This window comes from Dipodomys merriami, unplaced genomic scaffold (assembly GCF_024711535.1).
Source record: "Dipodomys merriami isolate MVZ:Mamm:240054 unplaced genomic scaffold, mDipMer1.0.p SCAF_14, whole genome shotgun sequence".
Lineage (NCBI taxonomy): Eukaryota > Metazoa > Chordata > Mammalia > Rodentia > Heteromyidae > Dipodomys > Dipodomys merriami.
The window spans coordinates 31,990,185-32,012,081 of record NW_027202715.1 but is presented as its reverse complement, the minus strand read 5'-3'; the positions used below and the strand labels follow the sequence as shown (position 1 = coordinate 32,012,081).

General features: G+C 38.3%; 1 protein-coding gene across 14 annotated transcripts in view; it reads left to right on the top strand.

Annotated features, from left to right (window-relative positions):
• The window catches only part of Sgms1 (sphingomyelin synthase 1), a 263,136-nt gene that overhangs the window by 174,142 nt on the left and 67,097 nt on the right, over positions 1–21,897 (top strand). The window contains exon 6 of one of the 14 annotated variants that reach the window (XM_070021112.1): positions 12,264–12,375. The exons of 12 other annotated variants lie outside the window; for them this stretch is intronic. The gene's annotated coding sequence lies outside the window, so the exon portion shown is untranslated. Of the gene's footprint in view, positions 1–12,263; positions 12,417–21,897 lie in introns of all 14 variants that reach the window. One more of the 14 variants, XM_070021111.1, reaches the window with a different exon arrangement.

Genomic DNA, 21,897 nt, shown 5'->3' with positions numbered 1-21,897 from the left:
AGGTATCAAATCATTGCCTCCACTTTAAAGGAATTCTTACATAAATCCAAACACTTTACCTTTAACTCTGGCTCTTTCAGACCAAATGAAGGTATATGATTTTAGGTTTCTTCAAGTTTATATTTGAATCTTAGAGGGCTTGATGGTAACATTCTGTTCTTTTTTTAAAATTTTATTGTCAAAGTAAAGTACATAGGGGCTACAATTACATAAGTAAGGTAGTGAGTACATTTCTTTCTTTCTTTTCTTTTTTTTTTTTTTTTGGTTGGTCACGGGGCTTGAACTCTGGGCCTGAGTGCTGTCCCTCAGCTCTTCAGCTCAAGGCTAGTGCTCTACCACTTGAGCTATAGTGCCACTTCTGGTTTTCTGGTGGTTTATTGGAGATAAGAGTTTCATGGAATTTCCTGCCCGGGCTGGCTTTGAAGCATGATCCTCAGATCTCAGCCTCCTGAGTAGGATTACAGGCATGAGCCACTGGTACCCGGCAGTGAGTACATTTCTTGTCAAACTTATTACCCCCTCATTTTTCTTCCACTTTTTCTCCCTCCCCTCCCCCCAAGTTGTACAGATCATTTCCAACATATTGTCTTATGAGTGTCACTGTTGAATTGGTTCCCGCTTTGTCCTTTGTCTAACCATTTTGTTGTTCCCCTTCCTGTCCCTAATTCAGATAACTGTATATACATTACCCAAGGTACCAAAATCAAATATCCCCTGTCACCAACAGGGGATAAACCATAGGGGGAAAAATACCACAAAAGAAAAAAATAAGCTGGGTGCCGGTGGCTCACGCCTGTAATCCTAGCTACTCAGGAGGCTGAGATCTGAGGATCGCGGTTCAAAGCCAGCCTGGGCAGGAGAGACTGTGAGACTCCTATCTCCAATAAACCACCAGAAAACCGGAAGTGGCGCTGTAGCTCAAGTGGTAGAGCGCTCGCCTTGAGCTGAAGAGCTGAGGGACAGCGCCCAGGCTCAGAGTTCAAGCCCCACAGCCAACAAAAAAAAAAAGAAAAAAGAAAAAAATAAATCACAGAGTACATTAAAGACAACAACAAAGGAAAAACCTCTGCTAACTGGCCAATAAGAGCCTCCACAGGGGAAGAGCAGAAAAGAGGAATCTACTTTTGTTTGTAATAGAAGAAGTTCAGTGAAGTAATTTCCTCAGGTGGTGGTGAAGCAGGAAGCTAACCAGGACACATTGAAGTAATCAACAGACTTGAGATTGAAAGTAACCAGCGGATTAGCAATGCAAGGCAGTCACAACCATTCCCAAGCTGCAGTGATAAATGGAGGAGGCTGATAGTAGAGCTCCGGGCAGGAAAGAGCTGAAGCCACCGAAGAGAGAGCCAAAATGTTGGCAGAAGTAAGGTGAGAAATGCTCCTGGCAGCTTGACCATTTCTCCTTCAGAAATGCAGTTAAGCTTTTTTTTTTTTTTTTGTGATACATAATTTGGAAGAAGTTAGATAATTTAAGGCCATGTAACTTAAGTTCTCGCACTCCTTTCTATTTATGGACATTGCTAAAGGGCTGGCAGGGAAAGGGAGTGTATCAGAAACCACATAGTTAAGTTTGCACAGGGAAAGTTTGACATAAAAATTATTAATTATATCCAGAGATTGGATCTATGTTTAATAAGAAGAACACAGAACTCTAGAAATAGCCATGATAGAGAACAACCACCGCCTGTAGGGCTGATATGATAGAGTACCTAAAGAAGAAACCAAACTCCTGTGATCCAAGTCTTGATTTAGACCCTGTAGAGTGCATGGATGCCTTAGCAGACTGCATCAATACAAAATGATTGTGGTGCCACACCATTGGAACTTGCTAACAGCCAACCTTCTGTAGCTTATCCAACTATCCTTTGTAAGAAGTCAAGGAAAACCATCACAAGGAGAGATTTGCTGGAGGCATTCTACTTCCAAAGTGTTGAAGGCAGGTTCTAGAGAAACTACATTCAGGAGCTTGTTGAGTATGATACTAGTACCAGGAAGACAAATTTCCTGTCTTCCACAGTGTCTCTCCAGCTACTGACAGAACATCATGACAACTATCAAATGAAAAAAATACCTAAAGGGCCTAGATCAGTTTTTGTCAATCAGGCAATTAGAGGTGAATTTGTATCTGAAAGGTAATAATAAGTTAATAACTGACATGAAGAATCCCTTCCCAGGTTTTGTTTTGCTTAACCAGGCAATTTCATATAGTGCATATATTTTTGTGTGGGTTCTCCCCAGTGATACTTCATCATTTCCCTTAGATTTGAATATCTCGTGATTTTATTCCTTTGTCATCCATATAGTGAGTTCTCACTAAGGGACTGTTGAGGGTGAAATTTCTTAGTTTTTTTTTTTTTTATTGTTGTTAAATCAGGAATTACAGCTGCATTTGTGAAATGTCATGAAGCTAGATGACAATCCAGGTTTCTTGTTTAATGATATGAAGATACATAGCACAATTGAGTTATTTCATGTGAAATAATTCAGTTTGAAATTTCATCTCTTAAACTTGATATTTGCCAACAAATTTGTCAATACTTTGTCTCAGATTATGACTTGATTTGTGCAAGGTAGGCTTTTTAGTTGATTTTGTGAGTACATTTCTTTACTGTTTTATGGGTTGAGATGATATGAGTACATTTCTTACTGCTTTCTGGATTGAGATGGTAGCAGTTGAAGACTGATTTTCCTCCAGGTTGTTTTCCACATTCCACAGATTTGAACTGCTGGATTTCTTTGTGTTATTTTGCTCCATAACCCCATACAATGCATAATTTATTATATTGTTTCCAATGTTAGAAAAACAGCTTTATTCTTGAACCCACATTGATATTCAGTCTATATTGCCTTCTTTTTTCTATTTCAGGTCTTTTGTGTTGTATAGCTTCATCACAACTTTCCTTGAAAGCTTTAAACTTTTTTTTTTTTTTTTTTTTTTTTTTTGGTCAGTCGTGGGGCTTGAACTCTGGTCCTGGGCGCTGTCCCTCAGCTCTTCAGCTCAAGGCAAGCGCTCTACTACTTGAGCTACAGCGCCACTTCCGGTTTTCTGGTGGTTTATTGGAGATAGGAGTCTCACGGTCTCTCCTGCCCGGGCTGGCTTTGAACCGCGATCCTCAGATCTCAGCCTCCTGAGTAGCTAGGATTACAGGCGTGAGCCACCAGCGCCCGGCTTGTGAAAGCTTTAAACTTTTTAAGTATGTGTGTATGTATGTGTGTGGGGGAGGGATAATATAGATGTTAATATTTCTTATAAACTCTTTAAATTTTGTAGTTTTTGATTAGATTTTGTTGACAATATACAACAGAAAGAGGTTGATATCCATAATCTTTCCGTCGATTAACTTTGATAAAAATAAGTAAAAAGCAATATTTGAATATTTACTTCTGAAGAGAAGTAAAGGCCAGGAAAGTAAATAGTTTTGGGGGGACATATTACTGTACTTTCCCAGCTCTTTGGTTTTTTAATTTTAATTTTTATTAAAAAAGATTAAGAAACAAAATGCTTAAATAAGGATACAGGTTGACCCATTGTAACAATGTGATGTACAAGACACTTTGTTGAAAACCAACTTTACAACTTCAGGGTGGGTGGGGAGGGAGAAATTGATGTGGGGAGGGAAGGGGAAAAACAAAGGAGGAGGTAACAATGCTCAATAGGAAATGTACTCATTACCTTACTCATGTAACTGTAATCCCTCTGTACAGTATTTTTACAATAAAAACATATATATGTATATAATAAAAAGATTAAGAAAGTATTCTCCTAAAAAGTGATCTTTCCTATTCCTGCATATCGGTGGCATATGTGGCAGCACAATATTCCATTAAATGGATGTACAATAATTAATTTCATCATTACCTTTTTTTCCAGATAGTTAATAGTTGTAACATTGTGTGTGTGTGTGTGTATGTGTGTGTGTGTGTGGCTATTGGATTAATTCATTATATTTTCTTTACAAACATCAGTGGCAAATCTTGGTGGCATACTTGCAGATTACAATTCTAATATCAGGAGTACTAGAGCCTACAATAAATGAATTTGAAAACTTCTTGACAAATATCACCAAATTGTACTCCAGAAAAGTCACTTTTATTTTAAACCAAGATGTGTATTTTATTTTGTCCATGATTTGTCCAGAATAACTGTACAGGTTTTAAAGAGTATAGTGATGTTTTGCTGTATGTATATGACATGTATTTGTAATAGTCAAATTCAGGTATCTGCCACGCCATGTATCAGTCCTTTTTGGTTAAGAATATTCAAGAATTTTATTTTCTAGCTATTTTGAAATACTCAATACAATATTGTGAACCCCTTTCCCTCTTGGCCCCCTTTAACATTGCCTATCTCTCTTTAAAATCTGTCTTTAAAGCCGGGCGCTGGTGGCTCACGCCTGTAATCCTAGCTACTCAGGAGGCTGAGATCTGAGGATCTCGGTTCAAAGCCAGCCTGGGCAGGAAAGACCGTGAGACTTCTATCTCCAATAAACCACCAGAAAACCGGAAGTGGCGCTGTAGCTCAAGTGGTAGAGCACTAGCCTTGAGCTGAAGAGCTGAGGGACAGAGCCCAGGCCCAGAGTTCAAGCCCCACGACCGACCAAAAAAAAAAAAAAAAAGAATAGGGGGGAAAAGGAATTAGTTTACTATTTTCCTGGATTTTTTTTTTTTTTTTTTTTTTTTTGTCGGTCGTGGGGCTTGAACTCTGGGCCTGGGCGCTGTCCCTCAGCTCTTCAGCTCAAGGCGAGCACTCTACCACTTGAGTTACAGCGCCATTTCCGGTTTTCTGGTGGTTTATTGGAGATAGGAGTCTCACAGTCTCTCCTGCCCGGGATGGCTTTGAACCGCAATCCTCAGATCTCAGCCTCCTCGGTAGCTAGGATTACAGGCGTGAGCCACCAGCGCCCGGCTTCCCTCCTATTCTCTTAGCAGAATAGTTGGTTTGTTTGGTTTTTGTTGGTCATGGACCTGAACTCTAGGCCTCAGTGCTGTCCCTCAGCTCTTCAGCTCAAGGCTAGCACTCTATCACTTGAGCCACAGCGTCACTTCTGGCTTTTTCTGCTTATGTGGTGCTGAGGAATCAAACCCAGGGCATGTGTTCAAGACAAACATTCTACCACTAAGCCACCTTCCCAGTCCCAGCAGGATAGTTTTTTAAATAAATATTTTTTATTGTTATTATAAAGGTTGAAAGGTTACAGAAAGGTTGCAGTTTCATAAGTCAGTTAATGAGTACATTTCTTTTTGGACAGTCTCACCCCTTCCTTCACTCTCCACCACTTTTTCCCTCCTGTCCCTGTCCACAAGTTGTATATAGTTTATTTTCAACACAGTAGGCACTGCTATTTCATTTGTTTCCCCTTTGTTCCTTCTTTATTTAAGTAGCACCATTGCAGATTTTAAAGATTGACAGACAATTCAAATAACCTGTCCTTCTATACTTCCATACATGTAGAAAGCCTGTTAATAGGATCCCATAAAAGGTTACACTATTGTGGTACAATATACCTATCTTATCATATGGCATTACTATTCCTTGAAAGTGACAATAAATCTTAATAGCTAGGAAGATTAAGATCTCTTTTTCTTTCCGTTTGACCTGAGCTGGAACATCTAATGGCTTTGTTTGGTCTTTATAGTTTCATGAAGGCAATTGGCTTAATTAATTTGACTTTACTGAAATGAAGGTCTACAGCAGGAAAAGTAGATTTGTTTTTGAGAAAGCTAATGATGAGCTTTGACTTCTATTTCTTTCTGGACAGTAGTATTCAGTAAAAGATAATTGGACTCAGAACATTAGAGAACTCGCCATTGTTGCTTTGCCAGTGATTGTGGCGCTTATGAAGCAGCCATTTCAATGCACACTGATGAAATAATTGGTGAATGATGCCATTAATTAGGCTTTTGACCAGACAAATTTATTGTAGCTTGGTAATGGCAATTTTCTAAACAGTATGCTGGTGGAGGTTTGGGAGGAAGGTAATGGTTTAAATGTCTGCCAAAGGAAATCTTACAAAGGATATCTTGGGTCCAATAGTTTTGTATCACTTTAATCCAACTTGCACCTTGAACTTTAGCTTATAAATCAAGTTGACTAAATAAGACTGATGAAATTCATTTGTGTATTTGATTTTGACCTTTTGTATGGGAGGCTAAATGAATAAGACAGTGGAATCAACTTTGAAAAATGAGTTTCTGGAAGTAAATGCATTTATGATTTGTTATGCTCAGGACTAGTCAGAGGGGAGGTCTTGCTGCTTTGAGAAAAACAAGTTGGCCTTGGAGAAACAAAGCAAATGAAAAATAGGATTCTAATAGCAACTATGAAAATGTGAAATGAATACTTAAAGATCATTGCAGAAGCTTCTGCAAGGTGTAAGCTTCTGGTTAGATGGTGTAATGTTTTGGTTATTGACCTTTTGGAGGAATGTTGCATTCCTCCAAAGAATAGAAACACTTGAGAATCAATCAAACAGAGGATTTACAGTCAGTGGAAAATAGACTTTGCTGTGTTTGGCTCCCATTGCTGCCATTCATTGGTAAGTGTACAAATGGAAATTTCTTGCTTCAAACATTGTTGGGTTTTTTCATTATTGTTGTTTTTGTTTGTTTGCTTTTGTTGAACTCTTGGCCTCACATTCTCGCTTGGCTTTTTCATTCAAGGCTGGTGCTCTACTACTTCTAGCTTTTTTGCTTAGTAATTGGAGGAAAGGGTCTCACAGATTTTTTTCTGCCAGGGCTGCCTTTGAACAATGATCGTCATATGTCAACCTCCCGAGTCACTGTATTACAGATCCTACCTCCAAAGAATTTGAAAAATAAAAAATAAAAATTTGGTACATAGCAGTTAATCAGCAAACATGTTTTTCCTTTAAGATGTCTAGTATTGTGAAGATTAAGATGGTGGCCACTGGCAAATATTTTCAGGAACAAAGTGTGCATGGGGACACAGGCCAATGTAGAAAGAGCAAGGTAGATTCTTACTCTATGTTATTAGAATCTGACCATTAGTGATTTCTTTCCATTACTGTCTCAAATGTCTCATAATTGACCCTAGCTTAGGTTGTATGTCTCAAGGCAAGGCCACAAATCCCATTGAGGTCAATTATTAGGTAGAAGTGTTTATGTTGCAGCATTTGTGTTTCAGGAGTCTTCTGCCATTGGTCTGGTCACACATTAATTATCGCCATTGTAAGGCAGCTCAGTTGCTGGGCAGCGAAGTTGTAAAGTTGGTCACAATACACTGAGCTAGGCCTCTGGAGAGTTTCCTGCCCAGGTGCCCTCCGGCCTTGGTGTGGCCTAGAGGGAGTTTTGCTACATCAGTATTGGCCCTAAGATAGGATCTGAGAACTGTCTAGACTTCAGTTTGCCTGGTGAATTCTGCTCACTAAGTGCTACTGCACGTGTTTTTATACTTCTAGCTTTTCCCCTTCAAAATTAAAGCACTTTCCATGTTTCCTTTCTTACTAATAAGGTATTGTACATGTGAATGAAAACTAACAGAGAAGCATACTGAGTGGTGAGATCTGTATTGTACCTTGAATATATAATATGCTTGATCTGCATAAGCCATGGTACAGGTGTTTAATTGTTTTTAATTTGCAAAGGCAGAAATCTGCACCACAGAATGGTGGAATAGTTTGTTTGAAGTCTTATAGTAAGCAACCAGAAGAGCTAGGACTTAAGTCTAGGCCGTCTGGCTCCAGAATCTCATGACTACCGTACTGAATTTTTCTCTATGGACAGTTGTAGTGGACATAGTAAAACTGACATACATATATTCACCTTCCCTCATGACTGGCAACCATGCTAGTACCTTTAGTACCTTGGTGTTCACAAATGCAGCTTCTTTTCTTGAACTTTGTGAGAAATCCTCTCCACCTGCCCATTTCTGCCCTCTAGGGTCAAGCATTATAAATTTAGTGTTTATCCAAATATACACATAACACATTGTACATACATGGATAATCCATATGCATTTCTCAGATATCCTACTAATGTATGTGCATTATTCTACTAGGCACTTTTTTCACTGTGTATACTAAACGTATTTCCCTATGTGTCATTAGGTATAATCACTTAAGACATTTTGTAATTGACTATTTCATATAGGGTTTACTACTTCTGTAGGATGGCTGTTCATAAAATACTGTTTCAAGTTTCACCATCATTTTCAGTGGGTACATACATTTTATAGTATGAAAATATTATGACTGGGCGGGAAGGTGGCTCAGTGGTAGAATGCTTGCCTTGCATGCCTGAGGCTCTGGGTTCAATTCCTCAGCACCATATAAGCAGAAAAAGCCAGAAGTGACGCTGTGGCTCAAGTGATAGAGTACTAGCCTTGAGCTGAAGAGCTGAGGGACAGCGCCCAGGCCCAGAGTTCAAACCCCATGACCACCAAAAAAAAAAAAAAAGAAAAGAAAAGAAAATATGATTTAATGAATCCCCTCTTTTAAATTATTAGAAGGTACAGGATGAACATTTCAAATCTCAGAATTTGAATACATCCTTATCCAGTTACTTTCCATTTACAAAGTTTAGATGCTTATTCTGTTATAAAAATCTTCATTGAGGTACATTTTTCATAACATGAATCTTTTTTAGTGTGGGATTCAATATATATATATTTTAATTTGCTGTCTGCATGACTCCGAATGGTGTCTCCTCCTCTCCTCTCCTCTCCCCATTCACCATCCAGGGCCGCAGGAATACCAGGATGGGGGGAGTTGATGCAGTAATTTTTAGTAAGTATACTGAATTCTACATTCAGCACAAAAGCCAGTTTAAGTCAACGAACCAATTATATATATATATACACACACACACACATATGTTACATATATAATGTACAAGGGGTTGCAATTTAGCTTGTCCATTGCATCTTGATCAAAATCACCCCTTAGATCACTTCCGTGGCTCCCAGAAGTCCTCCTTACTCTGTTAGTTAATCCTCACTCCAACTCAGCCCCAGCCAACCATTCATCTGCTTTCTGTCTTGTGATTTGCTTCTCTTAGATATTTCGTAAACCCTGTCACATTTTAAGAATAGTTATCCACGAGGTTTTGTTTTTTTTTTTCATTCTTCTGAATAATTTGGCTCAAATAATTTGGCTAAAATTGTTCATTCTATCAGGGCTGAGTAGTATCTTGAATAATGATATTTGTATTTCTTCATTTCACAGAGCATTTTTACACAGACACAAACTGCTTCTGATTGTAAGCCTTCCTCAGTAACACTTACATGTTAAAAATGAACTGTTGCCAGGTGCTTAGTGGCTCATGCCTATCATTTTAGCTACTCAGGAGGCAGAGATCTGAGGATCTCAGTTCAAAACCAGCCCTGGTAAGAAAGTACATGAGACTCTTATCTCCAGTCAGCCAGCAGTAGGGTAGAAGCAGAGCTGTGGCATGAGTGGTAGAGTGCCAGCCTTGAGGGAAAAAGTTCAGGGACAGCTCCCAGTCTGAGTTCAAGCTCCAGTACTGGTGCACCTCCCCCCCAAAACTGTTAAATGATGTTCAGCTTAATTATTACTTGATTTTGTTGAGGTGGTCTTGTGCCTTGTATCCACTTGGCAAATGCTACACCACTAAGCCACATCTATATAGCTCATTGGTATTTTTTTCAGGGATGCTTTCATTGTTATGGTTACTTCTGGCTGAGTGTGCCAACTGAAAATGCACTGGTTTCAGAGAACACAGGTTATCAGGACAGAGCATGAACTTGCTAGAATCTTGCCCTGTGAGAAGTAACACGAAAACCTTCTTAGTGATAACATTCCAAATCTGATTTTGATCTAGAGTATTAAATTACTTTGAAAAGTTACACAACTCATTTGGACTCTGTAGTTTCAAAACAATTAAAACTTTTAAATGATTATTTTTTTGCTAGTAGAAAGCATTTTAGATTAGAAAGCTATTCAAAAGTTTTTGAGGAGACTTTCATTTTAGTATTTAACAGTTCAATATCAGATGATACGTTCAGGTTTTGAAGTCCTCCAATCATTCCAACAAGTAATTAGATTTTACAGACTGGGCATTTATAGATCTGCTTAGAGTCTTGTTTTATGTGTTCTGTTCTGGTTTCCATTGAACGTATATATGCATATTACTTTTTAATTGTCATTTCAAGAATAATTAGTTTTCTTCTGCTTTTTAAGAAGCTCAGAGAGGATAGAAAAATACCCAAACAGCCCGGCCCGCGTCTCTTCTTGTTGAGGAAAAAAATATGCAGGATGCTGTTAACTATATTTTAAAATGTTAACACACCAGTGTAAAGCTAGAGGATGGAAGAGAATGGAAAAATGTGTGCAGTAGCTCTTTGGCATGCATCTAGTAAACAGGAGGCAGCTCAGCATCATGTGCTGAAGGTGGACCAATAGGGTCAGCTCAATCCTGGGATGCCATGCCTCTTGGTGGTAGATTATATCAGCATCGGCCCTTGCTAGGTGCCCAAACTCATTTGTGTTTAGTGGCTTCTTTATAAATCAGTAATTACCACACAGGGGAGAAAATGCTTTCTTTTAGGGGAAGTAACAGATTTATCTTGACTACCTTTGAAACTTGACTGGTTGCTTAGGTAACAGCAGCTGCATTTGTTCATTTTTGGCAAGTGGGAAAGACAGCTTCCTTGATTTGTGTCATCTAAAGAGGAAAGCAAAGCAATATATAGCAATGATGCTGTGAACACAAAAAAGCCCCCCTCAATTTGTAGATGGGCAAGAAGATGTCAACATCTAAATACACTGACATTTTGTTCTTCTGTTGACTTTTAAAAACGGATGTTCTCTTTCATGAAAAGGAAGTGATCTGTACACAGAAGTGCACACAGTTGAGATGTTGGTAAAAAAATCAAGTAGCTGTATCTGCCTTGCCTCTTTCTTTTGGTTTGGTGTCATGACTGTCTCCTTTTTCTTTAATAGCTTTGTCTTAAATACTTTGTCTTATCTGTGCTCTTCAGCATCTTTCTTGCTTCATTGTGCCTGTTTATAATATGAGATTCCAGACCATCTTGAATTTGGGAACGGCAGTAAGAATAGACACCTGTGAAAAGTACCCTAATTGGTCCCTATAGGGCACCCTACTCTGAGTGACCTCTCAGTTTAGAGGTGCAGCAAATCATTCTGAAAGGGATGTTAGTAAAGATTGCAATTTGGGTCTCAAAATCTGGGTCTTAGGTAGTAATTTACTAGAAGCTAGTAGGTTAGGAGTATTCATCTAAGGAGAATGAAGAGACTTTTAATTTTACACTATATTAATTTTGAACAAATTTAGTAATATAAATTTGAATCTGGTGGTATGGGGAAATGAGCTCAGGACTTTGTACCTGGCAGGCAGGCACTCAATATTGAAGGTATACCTTTAACCCCTTTTCCCTGGTTATTTTTCAGGTAGAGTCTCTCTCTTTGCCTGGACTACTGCCCTTGTATTTGTGCTTTCTGTGTTGCTGGGGATTACAAGAACCTGCCCCAAGCCATTGATTGAGGTGGTATCTGGTGAATTTCTTTTGCTCAAACTGGACTCAAACCACAATTCCTTGATCTCTGCCTCCCAAGTAGCTAGATTTACAGGCTTGAGTCACCACACTTGGCTAATAATACAACTTTTATATTCACATTTTGAGTTCCCAATACTTTCTGCATTCCCGAGAACCTGTTAAAGGGTGGAGCACTGATCTTCAAGTAATAGTGTATTTGTTCCATACATCTTTCTTTGTTACAGCCCTTGAGGTTGCTACTTTAGGGCGCCATGGGGAGGTGGAGACCCATCTACTGTTAAGCTACTTTTTAAAAATTCTCTTTTTGAGAGAATTTTGGGGCGCAAAAATTGGAGAAGGGAAGAAGTACTGAAAACCAGAACCATTTGGGGAATGGAATAGGGTTGGTTGAGAAAGGACAAGCAGCCATGATTTGTGAGGAAACTGCTTTGTCTAGACTGTATTTAATGCCTTGCAAGTCTCTCATTTAATCCTGTGAAGCAGGGAGGTGGTATCTGTGTTTTTATAGCCAAGAAAAGTGCTTTGAAAACATTAGTAGTTTCCCAAAGTCTCAGAGTTTAGTTCTATGTGGTAACTTATTTGCTACAAGACTAACCTGTTCTTTGCTATCCCTGATTCCAAAGTATTTCCCCACTTATAGCCCAGAAGTATTTCTTGGTCTACTCTTAAAATATTACAACTTACAGATACTGATTTTCTGAAATACAAACATCCTAGGAAGAAAAATATAGTTGGTAGTGTGAATTTGCCTTGGCCTCTTCTCTCCTAGGCTTCAAGCTGAGAAATCCCCAACTTCAAGTAGAGGACTGTACCTGGAAAGAAAAGAGAACAGAGCCAGTTGTTAAGTGTGGGCCACTGGAAACAGAACGGGGAAATCTAAGGTACTTAGGAATACTCTTCAAGAGATGGCCACTGTCAGAGGGTAAGATTCTACCAAAGGCAAACATCCCCTGTTTATTTGTTACAGATTTACATGAAAGAAAGGAGAAAATGCAGTGAAAGGCTCCAGACCTTGGTTTAGTTCTTACTGTCAGTATAGTTGAGACCTGTTGTTGTATGATTAGTTAATGGTAGAAATAGAAACTGATACCCCCCCCCCACAAACATTAGAAATTGAATAATAAGGTTTTCCGTCTCTTAGGTAGTGTCAAGTTTTCCTTTGAACCCTGGTCCAGTGATTTGTAACTGTTGGCATTTTGTTCAGACCACAACTGCAATCCCTCCTCTTTAGTATCTAGTTTTTTCATGTCTTTAAACTGATACCCAAACATCAAAACTTTCAAAACATCTATTCCCAAATTCTTCGAAAATTTTAATGTCTCTTTTTCAAAATATTTAAGTTGTCTTCAATATTAATTTTATAACTATCTTTTTTGCAAAGTCTTTAAAAATATCCAGTTTAGCTTTTATAGAAATAGCAGCTCATATTCTTTCCATACTCGAATATCATTGACTCATTAATTAAATTAGGTAATGACAGAAACCTGCAGTAAACAGGTTTGGAAACAAATACAACTGTGTCTTGGTAAGCATTGCTCATGGCTGTGGGAGAGGAGGTGCTGAGCTTGTGTCAGCTAGTGCTAATGACAGGGAACAATTAGTCATCCATGTGCCTCTGTGGCTCATGGAGGGAAGAACTAATCCAGGCTGAGGGGTGAGTAAAAATTGTTTGGTTGGGAGCATTTAAGCTGTAGAACTGTTTTATACTTGCTTCTTATTGCTTATAGGAACTATATATTAAATTAATCTCAGGGGCTCCATCAAAATATCTAACATAGTTTTTATTGTGAATTGTATCTTCAGTTGTAAACATGCAGCATACTAATAACCACACTGCAATAGCCACACATTAGTTCTGTTAACTACCTTAACAGAAAAGGGCAGGCTCCTTTATAAAGAAAAGAGGTTACTAGGCTGGGAAAGTGGCTTAGTGGTAGAGCGCTTGCCTTGCATGCCTGAGGCCCTGAGTTCCATTCCTCAGCACCACATAAGCAAAAAGAAAAAAGCCAGAAGTGGCGCTGTGGTTCAAGTGGTAGAGCGCTAGCCTTGAGCTGAAGTGCTGAGGGACAGTGCCCAGGCCCAGAGTTCAGGCCCGACGACTGACAAAAAAAAAAAAAAAAAAGGAAAAGAGTTTTACCTAGCTCCAGTGGCTCATGCCTGTACTCCTAGCTACTTAATTTAAGAGGCAGTCACATCATTAAGGTCAGTATTTTGTTGTTGTTGTTTTTTTTTTTTTTTTTGGTCGGTCATGGGCTTGAACCTTGGGCCTGGACTCTATACCTGAGCTCTTCAGTTCAAGATGAATGCTCTACCACTTGAGTCACAGCGACACTTCTGGTTTTCTGGTGATTAATTGGAGAAAAGAGTCTCACGGACTTTCCAGCCCAAGCTGGCTTTGTATTGTGATGATCAGATCTCAGGCTCCTGAATAGCTAGGATTATAGGCGTGAGCCACTGCCTTCCAGCAAGGCCAAGTGTTTTTACTGGTAAAAACACTGCTAAACTGTATGGTGTTGAATGAAAGCAAAAACCTGGGAAAACCCAGCTTACAGTGGGTTTAACAACTTAAAAGATAGAAGTCAAGGTTGACTTGTTTTAAGTTAGGCAATTAAAAGGAAGCTCTTTAAAAAAGTATGTTCTTTTTTATTATTTATTTTGTTTACTTTTCTTTAACATAACCAAAGATGTATTTTTATTTCTTTCTCGTGATATCTTACATAAGAATTTGTCCAAATATGTTCAGTGATGGTAGAAAACTCAACGATATTGACAGTTAATAATATGAATGCAAAATAGCATTTCCAACTGGGTGTAAATCTTGAACAAGGCTGGACAATTCTGCTTTGTCTTTTTTCATAAAATATGGTACAGATTGCATGATTGTTTCAGGGGAATGCTATTATTTAACCCACTTTGACTTTCACATTCCCAAGGTAGGAATGCATATAACTGGTGATGGAGATTTTGCTTTAGGCTATTTGAAAAAACAGAAACTTAAGGTGCCTGTAACCCTGGGTTTTCAGATTTAATTTATTTGCTAGATGTAGGCTGACATTTAGCTTAGAGGTGACCAAAGCAAAATTCAAACATCGCAGATCAAGCCAGGCAGTGGTGGCACACACTTCTACATGCAGCACTTAGGAGGCAGAGGTCGGAGAATGTTAAGTTTGAGCCCTGGATAAAGTATACAATAAGACCCTGCCTCAAACAAGTCCAACAAGATTCAGATTACCCATAGATAGAAACTGGCCTGTTTCTAAGAAAAGCAAACTCGTTTTACTCAAAAGTGAAGTACCATATATAATCTTTTCCATGAGCTTTGGCTTTTCTAGCTGTCTTTTATGGTATCCATAGAGACAAGAGGAAAGGTCAGGAGCCTAATGTTTGGCTACAAGTGCCTTGCTGTAGGTATAAGAACTGAGCAATCAGTGTCCCTAGGATATATAAGATAAAAGGGAATTTATCGGATGTGCAGGGTTTTCTTCTTCTTCTTTTTTTTTTTTTTCTAGCGTAGCAGTTTGAATTCAGGGCCTTCCTGCCAACAAAGTTTGAAAGTCATCTAGCTCAGCCAAAGCTGCTCTTACTTGAATCTCATTTGTCTACATTTACCAACACGGTCTTTCACCTTTTTTGAGAGTCGAGTAAGAGAAAAGGCTCACAGGCTCTGTAAATACCCTAGTCATTGTCCTCAGAATTCAGTGATTTCATCAATGCACTTAATCAATGGGGTACCAGTTCAGCAACCTAATGGAATTTCTAAGAATAGTGTCTCTTTCCTGACCTGCCTCCTTATCTGCTATTGTGGTATTTCTTAGATACTTCCTACCTGTCTTGTCTGCTTCTAGATCTAGAAAAGAAATATGGAGTCAGGAAACACAGGATGAATAAGCAAAGACAAACTATAGATCGATGACATAGAATGGCTAGAGCTCTTTGCTTTTGACTATCAGTCTGATGTAAGGCATTATAGTAGATATCAGGATTTGATCTTTTTGCTTTTCTTTTCTCTGCTATTGTTCATTTGACCTGGTTTCTTTTCTTAGAGAAACCAGCCATAGGCTAGTGGGCAAAAGCCCTAGGGGCATGAGAGGAGCATAGTTAGGTTTGGGCTCTAGTAGTTGAAGGGATATTGTGTCAGTGGTCTGGTGAGAAGGTGATGACCTCCTCCCATGTTGATGATGCCTGAGGTAGTAGAAAGAGCTGAGGATGGTGGCTCCTTGGCTTAGTGGTTGTGTGAAGTCATCAGACCTATTGTTTGATTGCATCCATATCCATCTTAAGTTCTTTGCTTTCGATTTTTTAAAAAATTTTCTAGTTGCCTTAAGTTTGTGTATATGTATTATTTTTTTAGACAATGGGACATATACCAGATTAAGTTGAACTATTTCATTAAGCAGTTTAAAATAAAGAGTGAAATGATCATCATATCCTTATCATTCAGTATCACACCCAGTTTTCTGTGATTCTTGTTCTTCTTTCATTCCCCTAGTTGGTTCTGGAGAGGACACTGTTTTAAAGCAGGTATATCTTACCATTATAGTAATTTGTTCCAATACTCCAGTACTTTAGTCTCATGTTTGTTTTGCAATTATTTACTTCTTGTTGACTTGCATTTTCCTTGTTTTTGAATAACACCTGGAGTGTGTGTTGGTGGTACTATACAGGTACACCCTTCTAGTGGCCTTACCTTTGCGTGGTCCTGGGTGGACTTGTCCTCACAGACTCTGAGGGTCATTCTCCTAGTTGGTATTCACTTCTCAGTTACTTGTAGAATCCAGAAGTGTGACTGCTGCCTCTCTCTGAAGGCTTTACATGAAAGCATTTATTGAATGGTGCTGTGTTCAGAAGGGGTAGGCTCAAGTCTAAGTCCTAATGACTGTGTTAATTTAGTAAACTCATGAAGAAATCATGGCTTTGTTGGGGACAGGTTGCTCATGCCAGTAATTGTAGCTCCTCAGGAGACTGACACCTGGAGAATTACAGTTGGAAACCACCCTTAGCAGAACAGTCCAGTAGACTCCATCTCCAAAGTGACCAGCAAAAGTGGCTCAAGTGACAGCCATTAGTGCTAGTCATTTGTAGGCAAGCCTAGGAAAAGTGTGAGGCCCTGAGTTCAAGCCCCAGTACCAGCCAAAAATAACAAAAAAGAGCCACTGGGGGAGAGTAAGAGTACAAAGACACGGTAAGGGATTAAATGTACTCAGTACCTGACTCATTTAATTGTACACCACCTTTATAATAACAGTAAAGTAAAAATTTAAAAAGCCATGGCTTTGAATAACAAAACTCTAGATAAAGGATACCACTGGATCCCATATTGTTTTTCTAATTACCTTGACAAATAACTATTCATATGGTCAGGTGTTGGTGGCTCATGCCTGTAATCCTGTGTTCTCAAGAGGCTGAGATCTGAGGAGCTTGGTTTGCAGCCAGCTTAGCAGACAAATCTGGTGAGTGTCTAATTAGCCACCCAAAATTTGGAAGTGGAGATGTGGCTTAAGTGGTAGAGTGCCAGTCTTGAGCAAAACAGTCAAATAAGAGTAAGATGCCCTAGTACCTCACACAAAAAAGAAACTTGTTCATACTTCAAGTTCATATTTTATAAAATTGCATTTTTAAGTGCAGTAACAATCTGAAATATATTACTGTAGATTTTAAAGGTTTCTTTATAGCTTATAGCCAAGTCTCAAAATAGCATTAGGAGGCAGGAGAAGTATTTTTACAAAGTATTAAAAAAGTGATTCAACCTTAGTTATCTGTCTCTTAGCCAATAAGGCTTTCTTTCTGGAATGTATTTGAGTTGCTTTGTAATGAATTTTAAAACTAGAATGTGCCTTGCTCCTTTATATTTCATGTGTGTTATGTCTGACAATGTTTGGGATGTTCTTACCATCTCTGATGAGGTCCTAGTGGTACTTGGGAAAGATTGTACTCTTGTTGATGTCCCTCTGTGTCATTTGGTCCCTGACATTACTAACTCTGTCCCACGATACTTATTTCTACCACTGTCCTTTTTACGATTTACTACCCCACACAGAGGCTCTGATCATTTGCAGAGACCTTTACCTTGGTGAATCTGTGACTGCTGTGACTGAATGGAATTTGATCCTCAATCTCTGAAATATTTCCTGGTGACTAGAGATATTTTGACTCAGTAGGGAATGTTTTTAAAATTCCTCTCCCTACATAGAAATTTTGTTGCCAGCACCATATTGCCCAAATCCTTTCAAAGTAAGGAATTCCATAAAAAGATTTTTAAAAATCTAGACACAAATATTTTATCGATTTCAGTTCCCCAAAGAAATAGAATGATTCGTTAGGATTTCTGCTTTATTCAGGAAATTATTGTTAATTTATGTAGGTTTTTTTTCCTCTCAAAGGTACTTTATTCTCTTTGATCAGTTAAAATTGTCTTCTTGAAATATCTCACTTGCTGTAGGTTTAGTTTATAAAGTATGATTTATGCATTTGATTCAGGGACATCACAGATACTTATACTGCCAAATACTTTCAGAATAGAATTTAGTCCTAGTGCAGATATCTTAGCTATTACTTACTATTCAAGAAATTCTTCATGTCAAATAGGTTGAGATAGTTTCTGTTATGGAACTACTTTGGAAAAAGGAAAAGACAGCCAACTACATTGAATGGAAATAGGTATTAGAGAATATTTTAAACAATAGGTAGTACTGTTCTCAAATACACAATGTAGTCAGAATGGTTGATTAACCAAATATTGTCAAACAAAGGGTCTAGTTTTAATAAATAAAATAGATCTGAAGTTAGTATATTAGCAACATACAAATGATATAGCCCACACGATGATTAAATGTGCTTAGAAGCAGGTTTGGTTGTATGAAAATGTCCAATAAGATGTGGAGCTTCATTGGAGATTTTATGGTTCATGGGCACAGCCCAGCTGAGTTAGGCAGTTACAGGGAAGGGAAAGGAAGGGAAGTGCCTCCATAGGTGAGCTCAGAGTTGCAGTGCTGGCCAGATCAGCAGAGGACTTTTATTTGCAGAGCTGCGTATATGTGAAGAGGGGTGGGGGTGGGGGGTAATGGACCAAACAAAAAGTGTAGAGACTGAATCTTTCATTGAAAAGTCATTCTCATGCTGAGTTCACCTTTGCCAATATTTGCCTCAAGAGCTTGGGTAAATCACTGCTTTCGTGATTCCAGTTTGCGTATAATTTGAGACTTTGACTAGAATCTATGACTTTCAAACTGGGGTGCTTGATTCCGCCAGATAGGAGGTAGTAGGCAAAGATGTGTGAACTACTGGTTAAAAGCATTTTTTTTTTAATGTGCTAGGTTATTTGAGTAACTATTCACTGTCCAAATAGTATATTCACAGTTAGGTTAAAATACATCTCTTATTTCCCATTCATTATGTACTATTTATTCACCACCTATTCTAGGCATTTGTTTTGGATTTAACAAGGACATTTTTCTCTTTTTTTAGTATTCAATTTAAAACAGTTCATACTGAGAGTATTACATTCATATTATTCAGAATTGAGACTATGAGAAAATATCAGCATCAAGTGTACCTACCACTTTTACCGCCCAGGCGGTAAAAGAAATGGTCTGGCTGTGCAATCCAGGCTTCCCTGGAATTTGCTGTGTAACACAGGGTGGCCTTAAACTCAAAATCCTCCTGCCTCACCACCAAAGTACTGGGATTATAGGTTTGCACTATAATACCCAACTCCTCTCCGTGTTTTGTCAAATGGTAGCATATAATATGTATGAATCTGTTTTCTTCCATTTTTCATTTAGCAATTCGATTCACTATGGAAGATACATGCTAAGCATATTGTTTTTAAATTTTAATATTTTATTCAAAATATCAGACATATAGCAGTATATTTCAGTGAAAAAATATTGAAATATATGATATTCTATAGGTCTTCTGTACTTCAATATTCTTTTAGGATTAGAATTCTGTACCCATTTGGTTAAGTGTTTTGCAATTCCAGCACATCTCCAATTGTTAAACTCACATTTTTTTCTTTTTCCCAAACAGTCAGCATTAAGAACCTTCTCTTGTTTTCTACAGTTTGTATTTTATCATACTAATATTTTATAGCAGTAATAGTAATTATTTAATGACATAGTTTAATAATATGGCAGTACCTTAATTGCAGTACATGATAATATCATGTTTATATTGCAGTATAGTACACATTGTAATGATCATTTTGTGTTATATGTTAGTGTATTGACAGTACAGTCAATTGTATTTCAAAATGTATTGAAATCTGCCCCAGCAATAATAAATTCTCTTGTTTAACTATTAAAATGCCATGATGGGGATATTTAGATAAGCTTATTATTTCTGAAGGGTGAATTGAAGGAAGCTTGCTTGCTGTATCCATTTCTTGAACTTTATGGACTTAATATTGTTTGAATGTTTTTGCAAGAAGACTATTGCTTTTATGATGAAGAAAAGTTCTTTTTGAAGAAAAAGATAGTGTGAACAAAGTTGACACAGACACATGCATTATTCATCAGTCATCTTTGATTCTTCAGATAGCTCTCCAGGCTTAAGATGCTCAGGACTGGGGAAGATGAGTGTTTGTGGAAGGCTTTTCTTGCTCTGAGATAGGCACTGGTAAAGGGAAATCGCTGTAAGAATCCCTTAATCATACTTCTTTACCTTTGCCTCTGTCATTAAGTGAGGGAAACTACATGGAGTATCATCCTATGCAGAGTTTGTCCCCACATGTGGTCCCTACCTTCCTAAATGTGAGTTGTTCTCAGAAATCATCTGTGTGATAAAAGTAGACAGTACCTTGGAATAAGAAGGGCACACCAGAGTCAGAAAGGAAAGCTCTGCCTATTATAATTCTAGCTTGCAAAGAAAACTTTTCTCGTCTCCCAGCTTATGGAAGAAGGTGGGGGAAAAAAGGAGCAGGAAAGCATTTGGAGCCTCCTAAGTGTGGTCGTGTTTGACCACCAGTGTGTGCACTGGAAAGCCTCAGTAAGAAAGGCAGGAGAGAGAAAACTTGCCTACGATCATATACCAGGAACTGGTAGAACAGACTGGCCAACTTAAAAGGCTAGAGAAAGCAACAGTAGAAGAAAATTGATGTCCTCTGCAAGACAATCCAGCAGAGTGGAGATTTTGTAAGACATGGCAGATACTAGGGTAAGTTCCTGTCATAAGATTAATCTGCTAGAAATCTAGCATGGTTGCCTTTCAGTTTCTCAGGCTCTCATCACAAACCCTGCTTATCCAAGGGAAAGAGGACATGGAGGAAGTGGCTCTCCAGAACTTTCCTGTTCATTGTATGGCTTTCTGTCCAGTTCCCAGGATGCTTCTGAATCAACCTGTTTCTCAGACCTCACTTTTTTCTTAGCTTATAGTGCTTGTTTTGCAGAGAAATAACTCAAAAAATTAATAATGATTGTTTCCATAGGACAGCTATGAGTGCTTCACATAAATTCTTTCATTTACTCCTCCTAACTTCACAGGCTGTTTGTTTTTATGAAGGAAAGAGGACTAGAAAAGTTAAAAGGGAAACTTTCTCTTGGTCCCAGCAGGGATTGGTAGAATCAACACTGGAAACCAAAACTACCTGATTCTGAAACCTCTGTTCTTAGTCCTAACGACATAATAATAGCTTCCATTTATTGAAAACCATATCTCAGTATCATCCTTAGAGTAAGCTCTGAGGTTTACAACTTAAACAAGGGATCAAGGTTGTTTTTGATTTTTGTTGTTTTTTTTTTTTTTTAACCAATAAGAACACAGATGGCCAGCATGTACCCCTTGATGTGATCAAAGTAAAGCACATCAATCACTTCTGGCATATTCTCACTGAAAATGCATAGCCTAATCTAATCATGAGGAAACACAAGAAATCCAACTGTGAGAGACTACAACAAACCTATTGTACTTCTAAACTGTCAACATCTTGAAAGACAAGGAAAGATTGAGGAACTGGAACTGCTCCTTGCTTGAGGAGACACAGCCAAATGATGAGGGAGATAAAGGTTATCAAGGAAGGTTAGTGAGCTTGAAAAGATGATATGCTGTTTGGTTAGTAGGATTATGGCAGTGTTAATTTTCTTGGGTTTTTGATAATTGTGAATAATTCTCTAAACTGTTACTAGATAAAACTAAGGAAGGCTATGCCTCAGTTTCCTCTGCAATTTTTAAAACAATTTTTAGATTTTTATTTAATTTTTTCTTTCTTTCTTTCTTTTTTTATTATTGTGAAAATACTGTACAGAGGGGTTACAATTACATGGGCAAGATAATGAGTACATTTCTTATCAAGCATTGTAGCCTCCTCCTTTGTTTCCCCTTCCCATCCTCTCCCCGTCCCCCCCCCCAATCCTCCCCGCTACTCCCCCTACCAAAGTTGTAAAGTTCATTTTTCAACATAACGACTT